At 40.9% G+C, this 21,813-nt stretch overlaps 1 long non-coding RNA gene across 1 annotated transcript; it reads left to right on the top strand.

Annotated features, from left to right (window-relative positions):
- The first annotated feature begins 751 nt into the window (after positions 1 to 751).
- Positions 752 to 21,427, top strand: LOC141585515 (uncharacterized). The gene is made up of 3 exons (XR_012519065.1): positions 752 to 855; positions 1,910 to 2,044; positions 21,308 to 21,427. It is a non-coding gene; the product is annotated as an uncharacterized LOC141585515 (long non-coding RNA).
- Positions 21,428 to 21,813: the final 386 nt, after the last annotated feature.

The following is a 21,813-nucleotide window of genomic DNA, read 5'->3' as shown; positions in this document are numbered from 1 at the left end:
ATGTAAAAGTAATATAATATCTTTCAAAAATAAAGGTGAAATTGTACATATTTCTGGGGTACAGTATGACACTTTTATACACGTATACATTGTGTAAAACCAAATCAGGATACTTAGCATATCCATGACCTCCTACAGGTATTATTTCCTTATCGTCATTAAAAAGAAAAATAAAATCTAAAGGTGCAGTGGAGACATTTTCACATAAGCAAAAGTTGAGAGAATTCAGAATTCATCTTTAGTGGACCTGCATTATGAGATATTTTCACAAAGCAAAAGGTGAGGGAATATGTCACCAGCAGAATTAAGCTGTAAGAAATGCTAAAGTTCTTCCACCTGAAGAAAATGAAATTAGGACTATGGAATGGGGTAAATGGCATTGGAAATGATACATATGTCTTCTGTTGCTGCTGTTTCTGCATTAAAGACAGACCAGCTCTCCTTCCAGCTCTCTGCAGCCCCTGTGGATGCTACAAGCCAACCGATGCCCAGAAAGGGCAGTAGCATAAATAAAAGTATGACAAAACATAGCCCATGCCAAAAGTAAACGTAAGAAAGCTGGCCTGGCTATATTAATATCAGAGAAAGTGGACTGGCAGACCAAGATCATTACCAGAGGTAAAGAGGATACTTTCAGAATAATTAAAGGCCTAATTCATCAGTAACGCATAATTTTTTTTTTTTTTTAGATGGAATCTTGCTCTGTCACCAGGCTAGAGTGCAGTGGTGCAATCTCGGCTCACCACAACCTCCTCCTCCCGGGTTCAAGTGATTCTTCCGCCTCAGCCTCCCCAGTAGCTGGGACCACAGGCGCGTGCCACCACGCCCGTCTAAAAGCATAAAAATCTTAAATGTGTAAGTATCTAATAAAAGAACTTCATAATACCTGAAGTAAAAATCTGACATAACTATAGGAAAATACATACAAATCTAGAATTTCAGTTAGATATTTTAGAAATCGTTGCTCAGTAATTTGACTGCTCATTGACAGAATGAGCAGACAAAAAATTCAGGAAGACTATTAATACAGAAGATCTGAACATCATCAACTGACAGTACCTAATCAGTATTTACAGAACACTGTACATGATAATTGCAGAGTGCACAGTCCTCCTGGTACCCATGGACTATTCACCTAGATCATATTCTGGACCTTAATAATAATCTCAATCAATTTGGAAAGACTAAAATCTTACAGAGTATGCTCCCTGACTGCAGTATAACTGAATCAGGAATCAATAACAAAATGATACCAAGAAACTTACTTCTATTTGGAAATTAAACAACACACTTCCAAATAACCCATGGATCAAAGACGTACTCACAAGAGAAGTCAGAAAATGTTTTGAACTAAATGATAATAAAAACGCAAAATATCAACATTTGTGAGAAGTAGCTAAAGTGATGCTTAGAGGAAAATTTGTAGAATAAAACACAACAAAGGAAGAAAAATAGTCACTTTCTGGTGCTCAATAAATTATTAGTTTTTAATCATTATTAATAGTATTATTTACAAAGCAAACAGTTTAGACAAATTTACAAAACGTGAGTGTCAAGGTAATGTTACCTATGGCATTCATTATCAACAATTTCTCTTAAATTTGGCAAGAAATTTCATTAGCACAGATTCCGTCTCCTGATGAAGGGAAGAGCAAAGAATTTGCAGCTTAAAGACCTGGTTCCATCTTCTTCCTCTGCCATTTCTCAACTGTACTGGAAAAAATGATAGCGGTCTACTGTATGTCACAAAGTTGCTCTGAAAATGGAATGCCACATGAGAATACATCTTAGTGCTTGAAACAGTTAAGGCAATTATTCTTACTCATGATAGGAGTTAGAGAGTATTCCTGCTTCTTTTATATATTGCTTGTTTCACTGACACTATTATTCTCTTTGATTTTTATATGAGGCCTTGAACTCAACAAAGGTTTACATTAAAGATCTTGTATGGAAACGATTGCAAAATCAGACCAGAAGAGAAACTAATGGACAACTATAGCGTTAGAAGCTTGAACCACTTTCACAGCCTGCGACACCTGTTGAGGTATGTCCATGCTCCTAGGTATAACATTCAGGGTCTCCATCGCCTGGTTTCTCTGTTCTCCAGCCTCATTTTAACCTACTCAACTCTAACACTTTTAGACTGTATCATGCGTTTGAATATTTAATCGTGCAGTATCCACTGCCTTGAATGTTTTGCAAACTTCTTCTTCTTTTTTTTTTTTTAACCTGAAAAACCTATTAAGATTCTTTCTAGTTCAGTTCTAGGCATCATCTTCCCCTGGAAAGCTTTCCCTAACCTCCTTACAAGTTAAGGGCTCCTTCCTTCTACTCCCACAGAATCCTGCGCAAAATACTGTCTTATAACCCCGACCTTGGGTTGTATTGTCTGTGTAGGAGTCGGTCTCATTGCCCAGACTCTTGAATTCCACAAGGAAAGGACATGTTTTATTCATTTTTGTAGATTTAGTACAAATCAGTACATTCTAATAGGGTGTCTAGTGCATGTTAAGAAATCAATACATATCCATTACTTTCTTCAAAAAACTTAAATTGCTCACACTTACAAATCTGTTGAAAGTATCGTGGCAAGAAGCTAAGCTCTTAAAAGCCAGAAAGAAATTACAAAATGTTCAGGGTTTTTGGAATGTGATTGCCACTTAACATTCAAACTATTGATAAAATACTAATATGGGTATAAATGGAAAACTCAGGTGTATTTTTCTTTAAATAAATTTGCTGCATGGAAATCTGTGATTCTGTTGTTAAGATGGAAAATTAGAAAGTGGTTCTTCATTTAATAATGAATAGTTTATTTATACAAAATGAGCCATAGATTAAGAGGTGAACTGCTTGTGGACATTCAATTGACCAAAAAAGAGGTTTAAATTCCCATTTGCCAGGAATATGTGATATACACTAAGTTACATATATTTATATCTTAATAGAATGTGTTGGGCACATTTACAAGATTTTCCTTAAAGTGTAGAAGAAACCCAGAGTATAATATTTAAGAAAGATTACATATTATTCCATTAAAACTTCCAAATTAGGCTTGATTGCTATGACTACTTCAACTCATGCAAAGAAATTGGAGGAGTGTTTTGATGAGGGAAAAGACAAAACAGAACATGCCGGAGCCCAAAATAAGTTCCCCAGAGAATCTGGGAGTCTTTGCCTTGATGCAGACTGAGAACTTTCCTATTGCTTTGGAATTTGGGCCGAAGTCCAAAGCTGAGGACAACTTGTGACAATTGTGTCGCACATTCTGAAGGAAGGTGCTTAGACATGTCCCCCCAAGAGGACATGCTACGGTGTTGGCCAGGCATCAAATATTGTCACTCCAAAGGATGCATTTAATAGCCTGAGAAAGCAGTTCACAGGAAAAGAAAGCGCTGTGGCATGGAAGGGTAAGGTGCTACGTGGCTTCGTCTTGATCTGAGGGAGGAAATTGAGGGGAAACTCTCTGGAGAAAAAGTGGTGAGGACAGAAAGGCTCACTAGCAGGGGATACTACCATCTTATCGAGTTCGAGAAGTTTCCTCAGAGAGTTTGCAATGTGGCCTTTACAGCAGGACTTTACAAACTTTCTGTGATAAAGGACCAACCTGTTTTAATTTTCAATCCATCCTGGACTGACAGGTTTATAGGTGTAATAGAACTGAATTTTTAGAAAAATGAAATGAAAACAATGTTCAGAGATTACATACTCTGTATTATAACATCAAATAGCTATAAAAATTTCTGAATGGTACTCTGAATTTTTGCATTTATTTTGTCATGAACTGGTAACAGACTGTTAAGAATCAACATGAGTGCTCAGACCTCAGATTACCTCTACCCTACATCAGAAATTCACCTAGAGGTCTGGTTAAAATGACCGTTCTGAGCACTGTTGCCAGTCCAGGCTCTCTATAATGAAGAGGCTCCTGGGTGATGCCAGTGTTCTGGTCGGGGGCACCCTTCGTGTCCAAGGCTCTAGAGAAGTGCAGACCAACAGAGATATGATATGAGCCACACATGTAATTTATTTTCTATTAGCCTGTTTAAAAACAGTAAAAGTAGGCTGGGCACTGTGGCTCACGCCTATAATCCCAGCACTTTGGGAGGCCGAGGCGGGTGGATCACGAGGTCAAAAGATCGAGACCATCCTGGTCAACATGGTGAAACCCCGTCTCTACTAAAAATACAAAAAATTAGCTGGGCATGGTGGCACGTGCCTGTAATCCCAGCTACTCAGGAGGCTGAGGCAGGAGAATTGCCTGAACCGAGGAGGCGGAGGTTGCGGTGAGCCGAGATCGCGCCATTGCACTCCAGCCTGTGTAACAAGAGCGAAACTCCGTCTCAAAAAAAAAAAAAAAAAAGTAAACGGCTTATTAATTTTGCTAAAGCATTTCATTTAAGCCGATATATCCAAAGCATTATCACATGGTTGATAAAAAATTAGTGATGAGACATCTTGCTTTTTTTTTTTTATTGCATTTTAGGTTTTGGGGTACATGTGATGAACATGCAAGATTGTTGCATAGATACACACATGGCAGTGTGGTTTGCTGCCTTCCGTCACCTCACCTGTATCTGTCATTTCTCCCCATGCTATCTCTTCCCACCTCCCTACCCCCCGCCCCTCCCCCATTTCCCCCCAACGGACCCCAGTGTATGATGCTCCCCTCCCTGTGTCCATGTGTTCTCACTGTTCAACACCCGCCTATGAGTGAGAATATACGGTGTTTGATTTTCTGCTCTTGTGTCAGTTTGCTGAGAATGATGGTTTCCAGGTTCATCCATGTCCCTACAAAGGACGTGAACTCATCGTTTTTGATGGCTGCGTAATATTCCATGGTGTATATGTACCACATTTTCCCTATCCAGTCTATCATCGTTGGGCATTTGGGTTGGTTCCAGGTCTTTGCTATTGTAAACAGTGCTGCAATGAACATTCGTGTGCACCTGTCCTTATAGTAGAATGATTTATAGTCCTTTGGATATATACCCAGTAATGGGATTGCTGGGTCAAATGGGATTTCTATTTTTAGGTCCTTGAGGAATCGCCACACTGTCTTCCACAATGGTTGAATTAATTTACATTCCCACCAACATTGTAAAGTGTTCCTATTTCTCCAACACTTTTACACTGTTGGTGGACTGGTCATCAGAGAAATGCAAATCAAAACCACATTGAGATACCATCTCACACCAGTAAGAATGGCGATCATTAAAAAATCGGGAAACAACAGATGCTGGAGAGGATGTGGAGAAATAGGACATCTTGCTTTTTAATTTAATTTTTATACTAAGTAAGGCTTTGAGATCTCAGTTTGGACTGACCGCATTTCAAGTGTTCAACGGGCACATGTGGTTAGTGGCCTCTGTGTTTGGCCAGGCAGCTCTAGAGTGTGGGCAGCACAGGGCCTGGTGCCTGACTCTGCAACAGAAATCACAGGTGTGAGGTGGCTGAAGATGGGCAGCTTGACAAAGTGAGGTTGCAGGCAGCAGTGCTGAAGGGTTGAGAACATGACAGGGAAGGATGTGCTTGTGCTTCTGCAGGACAAGTAGCACTATGCAAAATAGTGCAAGTTATTCGAAAGGACCTCACACCATTTCACACCAAGAGGGGTGCTTGCTGGAATGAAGGAATCCCAAGTACCTCTGGTGCGGGAGTCAAGGGTCTTAGAAGAGATTAACCAGAGAGTGTTTTGCATGCATCCGGAAATGTGAAATGTATGAGTCCCTGAAAGGGTCTCCAAAGAATTAACAGAGGTACTTCAGGAAAAAGACTTCTTGGAACGTCTGTCCTATGCAGGGCGTTTGGCAACAAAGAAAGACACAAACACATTCGAGCTGGGGAGGAAAAGCATTGATTTCAAGGAGTAATTGAAGTTTTGGTATATGATAGGGTTAGAGTTCTTTCGTTCCTGAACATAAGTTCTATAGTACTTGAAAGGAAGCAAAGAGTTGTGGATCTGCCCAAGACGTCATTGAGGGTAGGAGAAGAAAGCTCTGACCGGAGGTTTGAGAAAGGTTACGGAGACAGACTGAACTTTTTTTGGTCCAGTTTGATTGATTAAACTGACCATCATCTGTGTGAACTCGCGTCACACATGGTTTGTCATTCACATCTCTACTCGGCAACCTGACACTGACAGCGTCACCAAGCACACGAAGCGGCCCCTCCAAGATAACATTTAAGAGATTAAGGTTTTATTAATAATTAAATGTCTTGGTGTTGGTAAATCGTATTGTTTTTGTTTCTGTAAATTTACCTTGTTCCCCATGTTAATGGCAGAAAGTTTCAAGTTAAATACAAGGGTGAACACATTGGCTTAGGACTCCCTCTTCTTCTGAAAGGCCTAAGCAGGAAGGTGGACACAATTGAAGGAAGCCAAAAGAAATTGGTTAGCCTGCTACTGGCTGCAAAGAACAGAATCCCAGATGCCAAGTATCTAAAATGCCAAGAATTACTAAAATTTTTCTTTCCTTTGTTATCTTTTAAGCTGGTTTCCTTTTTTAGACTGGTAGCAAAAAGGCAATGGCAGATCTAAGCAGTGTACTGATGAGCAATAACACCCAGGAGGAGGAAAAAAGAGTCACTCCTCAGGCTTCTCTCTCTCTCTTTTTGGAGACAGAGTCTCACTGTGACGCCCAGGCTGGAGTGCAATGGCAGGATTTCAGCTCACTGTAATCTTCACCTTCTGGGTTCAAGCAATTCAGCCTCAGCCTCTTGAGTAGCTGTGACCACAGGCATGTGCCACCACACCTGGCTAATTTTTGTATTTTTATTAGAGGTGGGGCTTCACCATATTGGCCAGGCTGGTCTCGAACTCCTGACCTCAAGTGATCCTCCTGCCTTGGCCTCCCAAAGTGCTGGGATTATAGGTGTGAGCCACCATGCCTGTCTGCTTCTCTCTTTTTCTTGATTTTTTCTGACAGTCTCTCCCTACGTCTCATTGTCCAGAGTTAGATTACATGTCCATTCCAGAATTAATTACTGAAAAGGGAAATAGAGACCAATGAATAAATCTATATTCCAGTGAGGCTACCCTTGGAGTTGAGGTTCATGCCTATGAGAAGGAAAGATGAATATCTGGACAAAATTAGGTTCTATTTAAAAAAAAAAAAAGAAAGAAGAGGAAATGAATGTCAGGTGAGCACCAATACTGTTCATCAAATATCCTATGTAGCTTTCTAATCCAAGTGAAAACATGCTTCCAATGCTTAGAGAGCTACCATATACACTCTACGACAAACCTCTAAGCTTAACTAGGCAGTCCATGTGAACATAAACTGATTACTGAAACTGCTTTCTGAATAGTTTCACATAATAATTAAAACTTGGATATGAAAAGGCTTTTGCAAAAGACACAGTGTCTTCTTACAAATGTGATTGTTTTTCTGCCTTTGTTATAAAGGAAAAGTTATGAACATTTCAAGATGTACTCTCTTTTTAAGCAGTTAACTGTCAGATTACTGTAGTTAAGCCTAGAGACAACAATAAACTCTTTATAAACATGAAACGATTCTAGAAGACTATTCAAACTTGTGGGGTTTTGAACATATATTTCCAGCATAATTTGTTTAAGTTTTTCTTGGCGCCCTAATGTATGGTTGTTGCTTTTCCATTATACTACCTGAGAATAATAGTATGGTTAGAAGTTTTATTCTAACAGATATGTTAGTCTGCATAGTGATAGGAATGGTTAATGTCAGACGGGTCTCCACACAAATGGTACTTTGGGAAACATTTCTCTTCTTTCATTGGTAGTTTGTATTAATATTCGTCACTTTGAATGTTAAATTTAGAAGGAAGAGAAACCTCAGAATAAAGGTACTGTTTTCTCCGTTTTCTTGGGATATATATTTTGCTCCTTAGTTTTTCTTGGTTAAATGGTTTTAAGTTCTCTTCTCGATCTTTCTTCCTTGTTTACTCCAGGAATGCAAACTTGACCTTGACTTAAAGGTCAAAGCATTTTCAGACTGTGCAGTCAGCAGAGAATTGGAAAAAAAAATCGATGTTAAACATATTAGAGAAGGATAAGGGGAAGAGTTACGCAGAAGTGCTGGGAAGTCATGCAGGAATCGGACACAATGGAGGGTCTGCCCAAAGTCAGAACGTCCCTCGCTGAGATGTCTATGATTCCTTGTGCTTTTACTTCCCGTTTCCTACATAGGAGTATGTCAGAAAATTACGGTAATTTGAAGTCCGGACCACTTTCGAAGCGTATTCAGGGGATGAAAATGACTTTTGACCTGTAAAAATGAGACACGTTTCACTTTTTTTTCCCTGAAACCCTTTTTTTCTTTTCTTGTTTCGTTGATGGTAGGGGTGACGACTCTTCCACTTACCCGTTATGCACACAAACTGAGATGGGTTTCTTGCAGCTCCATGGCTGAAAATAGCAATGAAAATCGTGAGACCTTTTATGTCAGCTTTGGAAATAAGCTTAATTTTAAATGAGAACATGTTCGATCTTATAAAGAGATATATTCAATGTAAAAGCTGGAAAAGTTAAATAGAATCATAGTGGAAATGTTGATTCTAAAATGATGCAACTCTTTCTGGTATCTAGCCACAGACCTTGACAATAAGAAAGATGAAAGAAAGAAAGATTGTCATTTATGACAAGGAAAAAAGGATCAATTGTCACTTATGACGAGGATTATCATCTCTTTCCTTATTTATCATTGGAATTGAGAACAAATTTAGTATAGAAAAATCCCATTACTTTGTTGAAGCTTATTATTTACTGTAACCTACTGATATAGAGAATGATCAGAGAAAATTTTAGCTTTCATATATGTGTACATATTCTCTATGTTTATGTAAATGTGCAAAGGCAAACAGGTTCTTAATAATCTTTTCATAGGGCTGATTTAAAGCAATTATAAAGCCAAACCATTATATTGTGTTATCTGCAAAATATGAAATGTTCTCTCAAAAACAGATTAATATTAACGACGTGGCAAATTCTCTAAAAATTGAAATTACACATATTGCACTGAAGATAGAGAACTGTCTTATTACAGATTTCTAGACATGTACATTACAGATAATCATGTTTAGAATAAAGCATTTGTTAGGTAACATTCTTTCACCGTTTGTTACTCTTGCACTGACCTCAATGTACTTAAATTTTGTAACAGCAGGACGAGAATGTGCTGAGAACAGACTTGGCATAAACTCATCGATAACCATGAGTGTGAGTTACTGGCAGAAACAAGTATTGATGGTTTAGTCCGTATCACAGTGGAAAGGGAGGAAAATTAAAAAGCTTTTTTTCCCCCTCTTTAGAAACATTTGAAATCACTCCTTGGAAAAGACAAATCTATATTAGGGGCTGAGTAGGGGAAGATACAGGTTGAGTCATTAATTTGATCAGTACAGTAAGTTCAAAGATTGTTTCTGCTACAACGTCTCATTTGACGTTTGACAGATTCCCTTAAATGGCCAAAAAAAAAAAAAGAAAAAAAGATAGTTAATCAACTATATGCACTTCACTTCATGGAAAATCAGTAGGGGAACAAGAAAGAGTCTCTCTGCTAACATTGATTTTCCTTATATTTATGTTTTTCAGTCAGAACACTCCAGGCAAAAATTCACTTGGCTTCAACTAATTTGCAAATGCCATCATTCGCTGCTGTTTTGCTACCCATTTCTCAAATCTCAATTAAATGTGATGACGGTTTACTTGCCAGAAACACACAGAAAGGTTCTTTTCCAACCAGAGGTCTTCACTCATTTCCTGCTTGTGGACTTGGCAAGCGGGGTCAGAACATCCATTACTGAGGCTGAGTCTTAATTTAGAAGGTTATCACCACACTAAGCGAAATAATTGCAAAAATACTTTCCAAATGCAAACTGCAACGGACATACACGGAAACAGCCGAGAACAATATAAAACATCATAAAGCCTGTTTACAATGGGCTTGCGAAAGGGTGACTGGTTTCTAAATTGTTGAAAGCTTGCATGACATTCTGGGGCACCTCTAGGATGGACTCGAAATTGTCTTCTCTCTGCAACTATTTTTTACATTAAAACCCCAAATAACAACAACAAAAAATTACAAGTCTTGATATTGTGGCCCAGACACCAAATTCCCTAAAAAACTAAAAGTATAGGATGAGATGAGAGAAATTTTGGCTTAAAGAAACACCAGTTGAGAAAGGAAAGAAAATACTGCTCACTTTTCCCTTATTCCTTCTATGTAAATAAATTTCCTTATAAAATTTATATGGTCTTACTTTAAGCATACGGGATCTTTAGAAATCATGGAATGTTAAAAATACTCGTATGTGTAAATGGGTACTCACTTCACATAGTAGGTACTCAATGAATATTAGCTACAAAACATAAAAGCAAATTATAAGGCATCTTTGCAGGCCGTTTGGTCAACCCTCCTGCTCTTTATAGCTGAGGAGCTGAGGCCTGAGTGCTTGAAAGACTTACATGCGGCTCCTACACGGGCCTGCTGAAAGCCAGGGCTGCAACTCATTTCTTCTCGAGGGTGCAGAGACTCCTCTGGCTCATCACTGTCACGGAACCTCATTGGGCCTCAGTTCATCACTGGATAACAAGAGTAACCCTACCTGCCCAGGGATTATCCATCAAAGGTAACAGAGGTTGCAAGACTTCCTTTAAATTTTTGATTTACAGCATAGCACCTTGCAGGCAGCAGGCGCTTGCTACATTTCTGAGGAATGGAATTTGCTGAAGAACAGTGGCAAAGGCCGGTTCGGATTCATTCCCCAAAGCTCACGGTGCTCGTCCGAACTGTTGAGTCAGGCTTATGCAACCAGCTCTTCTGACCTTTATTACAGGGTGGGTGCAATCGCATGAGCTGCGGGAGGGGGGCAGGTGGCCTCCACCTGATCAGGGGGCACTGAAATGGGGACAACGTTTTCTTTTGTTCAGAAACTAAACGCACTCTGCTTGACCTCAGTGTACGTCTTTCATTGCAGCGGTTGAGAGCCAAGCTTTCTCTGCCAGCCTATCTGCCCCGGGGACCTTCATTTTCTCTGCTTTTTCCCTAAGACAAAAATGTCAGCTAGAAGGCACTTCCCTCACTGGACTCTTCCAGCCCCGACGTGAGCGTGCTGGGGGCAGGCCGGGCTCGCTGTGGCGCTTGCTGCCAGGCTCCCTGCCAGGCTCCCTGCCAGGCTGCGTAGACTGTTTTGGTGGACTGGCTTCTGCAGGGACGTAGAGAAGACATGGGAATAAATTCTGAAAGGGGGGTGGGGAGAGGAAACAACGCCGAGACCCCACGTAACACTGGAAAGTCCGACACTTCCTGGCCCGGGTTACTGCTGGCCGGCAACGGGGCTGCGGGCATTGTTGTTGCTGTTTTCAAAAAAGCGGCCTCGGCTTTTCTTTCTTCAGGAAGCACACGACTGCATTTGGTTAACTGCGTTTACACATTCCGGTGAAATGGGATTTTAAGAGGAAAATGACCCAGGGAGTGTTTTCAAAGAGCCCGGAGCAGGAGAGGAGGTGGCGGCTTCGGCCAGGCCGCCCGTCCTCCCCCCGCCCCCGCTTCTCTCTCCTCCTGCTCCAAGGAGCTGCTGTGCCCCTGGCGGGACATCCCTGGCGCCTGTCAGGGGAGAGAAGGAGGAGGAGAAATGAGAAAAGGGGCAGAGAAGGGAAGAGAAAAGGGAGAAAGGAGCGTCGCCATTCGCGTCGGGGGTGATCAGGGCTGGGCGCTCGCCTCTGCACCCCCCGCGGCAATGCCAGGCTGCACGCTGCAGCCCCCGCCTTACAGGAGCTGCAGGATCAAGGTCCCACCTCTTGGCCTCTCGGAGCCTCAGTTTCCTCAGCTATTAGATGAGGGTAATATCTGCCCTGTTTTTGCCAAATAGGTTTCTAAGAAAGAAATGAGAAGTTTATGAAACCATAAAGCATGATGCCAGTCAAAGATATACAGTGATTTTTATCTTTAAAGAATTTATTAATATTTATTATTTATTTTAGAGACAGAGTCTTGCTCTGTTGCCCAGGCTGGAATGCAGCAAGGTCGTAGCTCACAACAACCTTGAATTCCTAGGCTCTAGCCTCTTCCTGCCTCAGCCTCCTGAGGAGCTGGGACTGTACACACGTGCCACCACACCCAGCTATTGGGTATTTTTTGTATTTTTTAAGAAATGGAGTCTCACTATGTTGCCCAGGCTGGTCTTGAGCTCCTGGCCTCAAGTGATCCCTCCACCTTTACCTCTCAAAGTGCTGGGATTACAAGCATGAGCCACCGTACCTGGCCTACAAATATAAGTAATTTATAATTTAATTTCTGTTTTCTCTTACAGAATAATTTATAAATTGAATGTGTTTAGGTTTCCCCAGCATATGGGCTCAGGTGACTTCACATTTAGCATCAAATCTGAATTTGTCAGTGGATAAAGGAACATTTTGTGGGCTGTCAGCTCGGCTCATTCACACAGGCATGTTAATCCCTGCAAAGTTCACCCCGGATATTTCTGTATCGGCCCCACGTGGTATCTTGATGTGCCTTCAGGGATCCAGTTGAGGCCTCCCCTCACCGGGTCCCTTGCTGCTTGCCCAGCCCCCACCCTGCTGAAGAGCAGATCTCATGTCTCACAAGCTGGCAGCCCTTTGGGAAGCGTGAAGGGAAAGGCTTCCTGGCTGTGCCGTCACTCCCGGTTAAGTGGACCCCTCAGTGGTGCAGCTCACGCGTGCGGCCCTCATGTGGCAGGGACACTGAGAGAGCACCAGGACCAGCTGGTGTTTCTGACCCCTGGTCCTCCTCCTGCTCAGCCCTATGGCTGAGGCCGGCTTGTCAGGTCTCTCTCCTTCCTCTCTAGAACACGTGCTCACACTTTATCTTGGAGATTCAGCCAAATTCTCCTGGCATCTTGGCTGCTTTCTCTCCCTGCCATTTTCAGTCCTCTGTTCATTCCTGCATAGATCTGATCCCCAACTGAGAACACACCTTGCAAATTTTGAGAAGATTTCTCGTCTACCATGTAAATCACCAGGTGAATATAAACACTGTCATGGACAGCGGTTTCTTCTAAAGCCAAAGCCAGATATTTCTGGATTTCCATTCCAGGCTAGTTGGGGCTCTCTCCCCTTACCTCATTCACACTTTTTATCGTAAAACATCCTCAGAATGGCATTTAATCGGCCCTTTATAGTGAAAAAGAAAAACAGAAATTTGTTTAAGTAATCTCCCAGATAAATATATTATGTCTTTTAAATATAAATATATTATGCGTATTATACCTGGGAGTCACTATATTAAGGTGGTGGAGATTTAAAAAGAGAAATAAAAGAAAGCTTAATACCCTTTTATGTCACGGAAAAAATAACGAAAGTTAAATCTCCAGTTAATGAATTATGAAGTAGCTGGTTCCTTATAAAACAGGATTCATGGGATTTAAAATAAAGTTTTTTAGTTGGCAGAACTTTTATTTTCACATGTCTCCTAGCATATGACTTCAGCAACACATAAACCCTTCTTCCTATTTTTCTTCAAACTCTATGTAGTTCATCCACTGTATTATATCAGTATTGTTCAGTGTTAGCCCAATACAAGGTGGTAAACAGAGTCTTTATCCATTATAAACTTAAAGTCTACAACCATCTAATAATTGATGGAAGTCATCACTCATCCACCATACACTTACTGAGTGTTTATTATGTGCTGGATGCTGGAGTGACAAAAAAATGACCAAGATGTAAGTCTGGCCTTCAAGGGTAGCTGGTGATTTTCCGCAAAACCCTCTATTATTGTAGCTTAGCATCCGGGAGTCAGCCAGGAGTTACACTGATCATAAATCGATAACCTCATTTCAAAGCTCAAACACCGGCATGGCAAACAAAGCCCTGGGCAGCACTGACCGAAGCAACAGATGACTCATAATAGCGGGAGATGATGAATAATTTTGCTACTGAGAGTGAAAGAAAATTCCCCCTTTGCACAACGTCTTTCGCTTAAACAGCATTTGGATTTCTTAAAAGTCCACAAAGTTTGTATTAAAACACCATCCATTAATGCTTTGGCTGGGAGGGACAAGTGCTGGGAAATGTCATCTTAAGAACAGTGGGATTTGAGGGGGCAACTGTCTTTTACTTGCAGTGGCATAACTGATCATCTGTTCCCCTTTCACCTCTTATTACTTGCGGTAGTTCTTGAACAATACTGGAAGCTGACATTTCAGTGTTACCTCACTGACCCTTTAAGGACTCGGAAGACACAGCATAGTGGAGGGCAGGGGAGCGAAGTGGTTAGGAGCAGCGCTCTGGAGCCAGCCAGTCTTAGTTTCAGTGTCGGTTCTGTCATGTACTTGTGGTGTGATCTTGGGAAAGGTTACCAAATGCCTGAGTTCCTCTGTTTCCTGATCTCTAATATGGGATGATAATAACAGTGTCGTCTCTCATGTTTGTTGTTAGGATTCAGTGGTGATAAGTTCTTTGTATAATGCTGGCCCATAGTAAGTGCGATATGTGTTGATCATATTATTATATATCCCAGCTCTTAAAATACAGAGATCATTTGTTTCTCCCGGAGTTTACCACTAGCTAAGTTGGAAGTGCGTAGTAATAAAGCCAGATGACTAAATGGAAAGCAAAGGTTATCTTTTAATTATGAGCAAAATTACGAACAATCTATAAAGTGATTAAAGTTGTGATTCAGTAATAACAAAGAAATTTATCAATAGCAAATCTAAAAATAATTTTAATCAAGAATAAGCTTTAATCAAAAAAATTTCAGATTTTATGATTCATTTATATTTGTTTTATCTATGGATCTGTTTATTTTTGTTCACGAAGACCTGTTTGGTCTGAAAGTAATTTAAGACAGCTTACAAAGATGCATATTATATATAGTAAAATGATATGAAATTGAAATTAGCAGGAAAAATTAGATGAATGGAAAACAAAGGTAGAAAAGAAGGAGGTGGTGTTCTGAATATGAAATTGTGTCGTAAATCCTCCATGCTTTCTACAAGTGGTAATGAGAGTGGTAATATAATTCATGAAGATGATTGTGTAAAACAAGTTGGTTGTTTAGGCAGAGGGCATTAATTATTCTTACTGTGATAAAAGCAATTTCTGCCATGTTGCTCAGTTTTAGTATTCACCAGAATATTAAGCTTGAAGCTTGAATACTAAACTAGAAACTTGGAACATCGTCTTTAATGGATTCATGCTTAATTGTTTACCAAAACAGTTTCTGACCTGCAGAAATTATTTTGTTAGGTGCTACAGAGAAGACACATGTATCTCAAATTGTCTCTGCTCTCAAAGAATATGCATTAAAGAAAGAATATAAGCAATATATTAATAAATGACACTCATCAGGAGGCCGAAGCCATAGGAGCACTTAAGGCTTGCAGTTCAAGACCAGCCTGGGCAATATAGTGAGACCCTTTCTCTAGCAACAGCAACAACAAATTAGCTGGGCATGACAGTGCACAGCTGTAGTCCTAGCTTCTTGGGAGGCTGAGATAGGAGGACTTCTTGAGCTCACGAGGTTGAGGCTTCAGTAACCTATGATAGTGCCACTGCACTCTAGCCTGGGTGACAGAGAGAGACACTGTCTTTAAAAAAATAAATAGAAGCTGGGTGTGGTGGCTAATGCCTGTAATCCTAGCACTTTGGGAGGCTGAGGTGGGTGGATCACTTGAGGTTAGGAGTTTGAGACCAGCCTGGCCAAGATGGTGAAACTCTGTCTCTACTAAAAATACAAAAATAGCTGGGGATGGTGGCATATGCCTGGAATCCCAGCCACTTGGGAGGCTGAGGCAGGAGAATTGCGTGAACCTGAGAGATGGAGGTTGCAGTGAGCTGAGATCACGTCACTTCACTCCAGCCTGGGCGACAGAGCAAGACTTCATCTCAAAATAAACAAACAAACAAAATGAAGTTCAGAGTAGATAGTGATGATGAGAGATACACATGTGGTATTAAAAGAAGCAATTAATGTCTTACCACAATCTTTGGACCACCCCACAAGAAGATATTATAACAAGCAAACATCTTTTTACTTTCTTTTTTTTCTTTTTGAGAAGGAGTTTCACTCTTGTTACCCAGGCTGGAGTGCAATGGCACGATCTTGGCTCACCACAACCTCTGCCTCCCTGGGTTCAAGCAATTCTCCTGCCTCAGCCTCCCGAGTAGCTGGGACTACGTGCGCCACCATGCCCAGCTAATTTTTGTATTTTTAGGAGAGACGGGGTTTCACCAAGTTGACCAGGATGGTCTCGATCTCTTGACCTCGTGATCCACCCGCCTTGGCACTTTCTAATATATTAACTCTTTTAATTTCTTAATGCTGGCTTTTTTTTTTTAATTTTTATTTTTTTTGAGACGGAGTTTCGCTCTTGTTACCCAGGCTGGAGTGCAATGGCGCGATCTCGGCTCACCGCAACCTCCGCCTCCTGGGTTCAGGCAATTCTCCTGCCTCAGTCTCCTGAGTAGCTGGGATTACAGGCACGTGCCACGATGCCCAGCTAATTTTTTGTATTTTTAGTAGAGACGGGGTTTCACCATGTTGACCAGGATGGTCTCGATCTTTTGACCTCGTGATCCACCCGCCTCGGCCTCCCAAAGTGCTGGGATTACAGGCTTGAGCCACTGCGCCCGGCTAATGCTGGCTTTTAAATACTTAATTATTCTTTAATATGGATTTCAAAAGCCAGAGAGTGCAGTATCCACGCGTAGCCACTCAGGACTATTAAAGGTCATAGTGGAGAAGACGTGGTATAAATATTACCATCCTATGGATAATTCTATCCTTTAACTCGATATGCAGCTTAGATCATGAACCTGCAAAGTGGATGCCACGCCTCATGTTAGTCCTTCATCCCGTATTGCCAAAACTTGATTTCACCATGTTCAGAGAGAGAGAAAGTGAAGCAAAATTATACTCTTTTCCTAAAGGGTATGGGCATTTTTTCTCTACATTCATTGAACATTATTAAACATTTATTATATTACGGGAACGATACTGGAAATACAATTATAACAAAAGTAAAATTTGCTTATTTTCCTCAAGGCAAATAACTTATTGTTTAGGTGGAGAGACAGGTATATAAACAAATAGTTGCCGCAGTGAGAAAAGTGCTGATGGTCATTTGTAAGAAGAGAAAAGGCAAGCTCTGTCTAGCAGGGTAGAGAAAGGCCACATTAAACTGGCATTTGAATTTCCTCCTGAAAGTTGAGCATTTAGCCAAGTGGAGATTGTACCATAGGAATGGTATTCATGCTGGTTAGGAAATGTTCTTGGAGCACCTCCCAGCCTATCAATCGAATGTTTCCTGAGTACCTCATCTTCAGAATGTTTACTCATAAGGGGTAGTAAATTTCCCCACACTTTAAACAGTGATTAAGAGGTCATGAGTGTCAGTCCTAAACGGTGTGTCACATCATAAATTCTGTAGCTTAGGGAACACAGTCGTGTAATTCACAGCCTCCAGGGCTAGCCTTACAGAAGGAGGCCTGACCTGTCCCTTAAAAACTGGAAAGACGTTTGGATGTAGGAGGGTGCTTCAACAGTCAAGCCACACATCTGTATGGAGGGCCTACTATGTGCCAGGCTGGTGAATAAAGCAGCAGCATGAGAGTAGGGAGAACACGGGGATTGAGGACGTGTGGATCTGTGGAAAAACCTGGCTGGACCAGTGAGCTCGATTTACGGGATGGTGGGAAATAAGTATGGAGTGAAACAGGTTTGGGTAAGAAAACTGCAGCTGATTAAAAGGTGTTCTGAAAGACAGGCAGTGGCTTTTAGTTTTGGCATTTATGAAAATGGGGAGTCACCAAAGGTTTCTGAGTATGGGTGAGAGCTGCTGAAGTACGCAAAGAAAAGTAACTTTCTTCATGGGATGTTACATCGGAACAGCTCAAAGGACTTGTAGAGATCCTTCACTCACTACCCCATCCGGATACCCTGGCAGCGACCATCATTTGAGTGAAAAGGCAAGGAAGGCCTGCAGAGGTGACAGGATTAATAGGACAAATAGAGTGATCTTGTCTCCATTTCAGATTCCTTTCCATCTTGACAGGGTGTGTGCTCAGGGTGGGTGGATGGACAGTAGTGGGAGCAGGCACATCCTGACCCAGAGGCAGGCAGGTTGAATGAGAGGGAAAACGGGAATCAGCCTTGACCTAGATTATGTTACAGCCATAGGATAAGCATGTTAGGACTCACAAAAGACCTAAATGCCATCCAGCCTCATCCTATTGCTTTGCAGAGAGGTACAGTTGAGGGCCCAAAGGGAAAGTGACTCATACATCATAGCGATGTGATGGCCTGATTTTAAGTCCGGCTGTTTTTCCTGTCAAGCTCACTTCCTCCTTCAGATTCTATGGTTGTGTTGATGAGCTCTATTTTCTGTCCCCAGCAAGTTATGTGTTTACGCATCACACCCCTTGGGTCCTCTGTTAAAGGGAGACTCAGTTATTTGGATCCCCGAGCTGCTGATGGATTTGCCACATCTGTTCTGTTCTGAGGTTGTATGTTGTATGTGTGTGTATGATTGTGTGTGTGTGTGTGTGTGTGTGTGTGTGTGTGATGTGCTGCAAAAAAGAAAGCAAAGGGAGGCATGCAGAAGATTGCACCAGAATGAGTTTGTACCTCCATCCGAAAGAGCCATGGTTTCTTTCATTCTTCCTTCTCCCCAGAAGAAGACCAGTTCTTATAGCTGCAGGGAAGGGTAGGGAATGACAGTACGAGAGGCACGTTGCTAGAGTCAGAGGCACAGGTGACATGAGTAGTGCAGACCAGTCAGAAATAACAAGGTCCCACGACCGGGAGTGGTGGCTCACGCCTGTAATCCCAGCACTTTGGGAGGCCGGGGTGGGTGGATCACCTTAAGTCAGGAGTTCAAGAAATAACAAAGCCCCTCACACTCTTACCCTCAGCCCTGTACTCTGGGCTCCTCTCTCTGATTCTGATCATGATTATGTAAGCATAAGACGCTGGGAGGAAGAAACCTCAGCAGTATCTCCTCTCTTGGCCTGCTGAGCTCTGGAAGCCACACTGTTTCCAGGAGAGGTGGAGGAGGTCAGGGAGCAGCTAATATCTGGTGCTGCGGGAGAAGGTGCTTTCCGAATGGACAGTTAAGGAGCGTGAGGGAAGTATTTAAGAAATTTAACCACAAAAGCACTTGCAAGCAGTGTTAAAATGCAGTTGGAAACAGATATTTGGATTTGGTAATTTAAAAAAGTAAATGCACACCTAAATAAATAAAATTCTGAGCAGCTTTTCCCAATAAATAAGGTTCTGAGCAGCTTTTCCCTACCCCTATGGATTCAGCACATTTCTTTAACTGTGGCCTGAATAATGAATGCAGATGCGTATTTTAGCCTTCAAGGATCAAATGAGTCCTTAAAGAAACAACAGGTCTCTAAATAACGAAGGGCAGATCAACATAAAATTATTCCCTAGTATAAATCATAAAATACAGTTGAAAAAAATTGATTTACCTTATCGGAACTTTGATTGTTCTAGCAAATATTTTTTGCATAGTATGAAATTTTAGAATGCACATTTAAGGCCATTCAGCTATTTACATGCTAATGTACATTTATTATTGATATGCGCACTACATTTTTTCTCATTTACGGTATATGTATGTGTTTATGATAGAGGGAATATCCCTGAACTCCATTCACATAACTGTACAGTATTTTTTCATTCATTTAAACTGAGCTGAGATTTATCTATATAATTTATATTTTATATTTGGGGAAAGCTAAGTAGCAGAAATATTATAACATAGACAATAGTATTAACATATTCAGATCTGCAACTCAGCCCTCCCTGCTTTACACATGTAATTAGGTTGTTTCCATGGTAATGATCTAATTATGGGCTTCTCCTTGGCCTTGTGTAATCACATTTGCTACATTTTGGCAGAGATGTTTTCCTTATTTTGTTGAACTGCAACACTTGACAAGATGTTCCCTCTTAGGATGAATAATGATTTTTCTTGGGAGACAAAAATGGAAAAAAAAAAAAGAAATAACATCGTCAGAGGTGATTTGAGAGGGATTATAGGTATTTGACAAATCATGCCAGTAATAAAATATCTATTACCCTTGAAGGCATAATCTAGTTTTATCTTTGTGTGTGTTCTTACTGATGGAAATCATAGGAGGTTCTCATTTTAAAAAACTATGTGGGCTATTTAAATATATGATTTTCATGGGGCCTAGAGGCTTGAAGGAAAAGAAATGTTAGGTCAGAGAAGAAAGGCTCCCGAGAGCTTTGTAGAAAGAGAACTGCAGACTGTATTCAGTGAGAATATTATATTGCAATTGACAAAGCTATTCATGAAAAGATATTTGATTATGGTTGCCATGGCAGTAGGAAACACCTGAAAAAAATCAATTAAGACTTACCTTGGCAGGGATCCAAATGCAATCCTTTATGCCTGTGCAGAAGAAGACAAGAGATATAAATAGAAGACAGGAGATGTAAATACTTGCAGAAAGACAGCTTTATCGTCACGTGGTTCCCTCAGAAAAAACCTTGGAATATGAGAAAAATAAAAGTTTAGCTCTTTTATATGAATAAAATGACACTGTGCTATAAAGCATTTTTTTTTATATAGGAAATCCATCCTTACAGTGGAAAGGATACCTTTAATGGGTGGTGTAAGCTTATCGTTTTAGGGTCAGCAAGGTTTGTGGGCTCCAATGTCACAGTGCCCAAGGTCCAGATAGTTGGTATTAAGGGGCTAGGAATTCAAAGCTTTCTTCTTTAACTATTAAGGAGACAACTCCAAATCCAAAATTAGTGGACCAGATATCTAAGAGCCCAGAAGGTTGAAACTGCTTTCTCAATATCATTTTGCAGGAATCAGGTGGGTAGATATAGTTTTTGGTAACCTAATTTATTAAAGGGCACAGATATAGCATGATGCTCGGGAATAATAATGATAATGACCTGATTCTCAATTTATAGCAAACCAACTCCTATGAAATATTACATGGTTTGGTTTTACACTCATATAGTATTATTTTCCCAGGGGGAAATGATATTCATGGGATATTTGGTAATTATTTGTAGGTAATTCATAAGAAATTTTTAATTTAATGTATTTATTTATTGAAAAAGTATTTATTTACTACTTATCATGTGTCAGGCACTGTACAAGGGCCTGGATTTGGGCAATGAATCAGAAAGATATGATTGCTGCTCTCAAGTGTTTTGTTATTTTGTAGAGAAAATGGAAAAAAATTAAAAACCAGGGCCAATTTCAATTCTGGCCTAAGCAGTGTTGTATAGGGAAGTAGAGGCACAAGGCGAGCAAAGAGGAGGGTGTCTGACGATGACATTCATTCTACTAGAGGGAACAGGGACCAAAGACAACATGGAACATGGACTGGACATCACGGATCAACTCAAAACAGGACAGCGTGAGGCGAGCCTGTGGAGTAGAAGTGGCGATGACGAGAAGCGAGATGGGCAAGCAAGACCAGAGAGTTGAGTGCCAGTAAGTTACATTGATGAGCCTGGACCCTCAGCACAACCAGAATTCCTTCAGCGGTCTCAAGCAAGGGAGCAACATGGTCTGATTTACAATACCTGCTGCTGTTAGCTTTAGTGGTTACGAAGCACTGATTTGAGAAAAATCAATCCAGTGATTTTCATTCTGAAATATTTTGGTGGCTAATCGGGCCTTTCGTTGCTTGGTCTAAGGTGAGTTACTTTACCTCTCTAGGATCCTGCGTTTTCCTCTGCATGGGCCCTTTCAGCTCTGTTTCTCTATGATGCGATTTCTCAGCTGTGTTTGTTTTTGTTGATAGACAGACTAGCTTACCGTGTGACTACATATGCACCCAGGAGTGAAGGA

The sequence above is a fragment of the Saimiri boliviensis genome, chromosome 9 (assembly GCF_048565385.1).
Source record: "Saimiri boliviensis isolate mSaiBol1 chromosome 9, mSaiBol1.pri, whole genome shotgun sequence".
NCBI classification, from domain to species: Eukaryota; Metazoa; Chordata; class Mammalia; order Primates; family Cebidae; genus Saimiri; species Saimiri boliviensis.
This window is presented reverse-complemented; position numbering and strand designations above follow the sequence as displayed.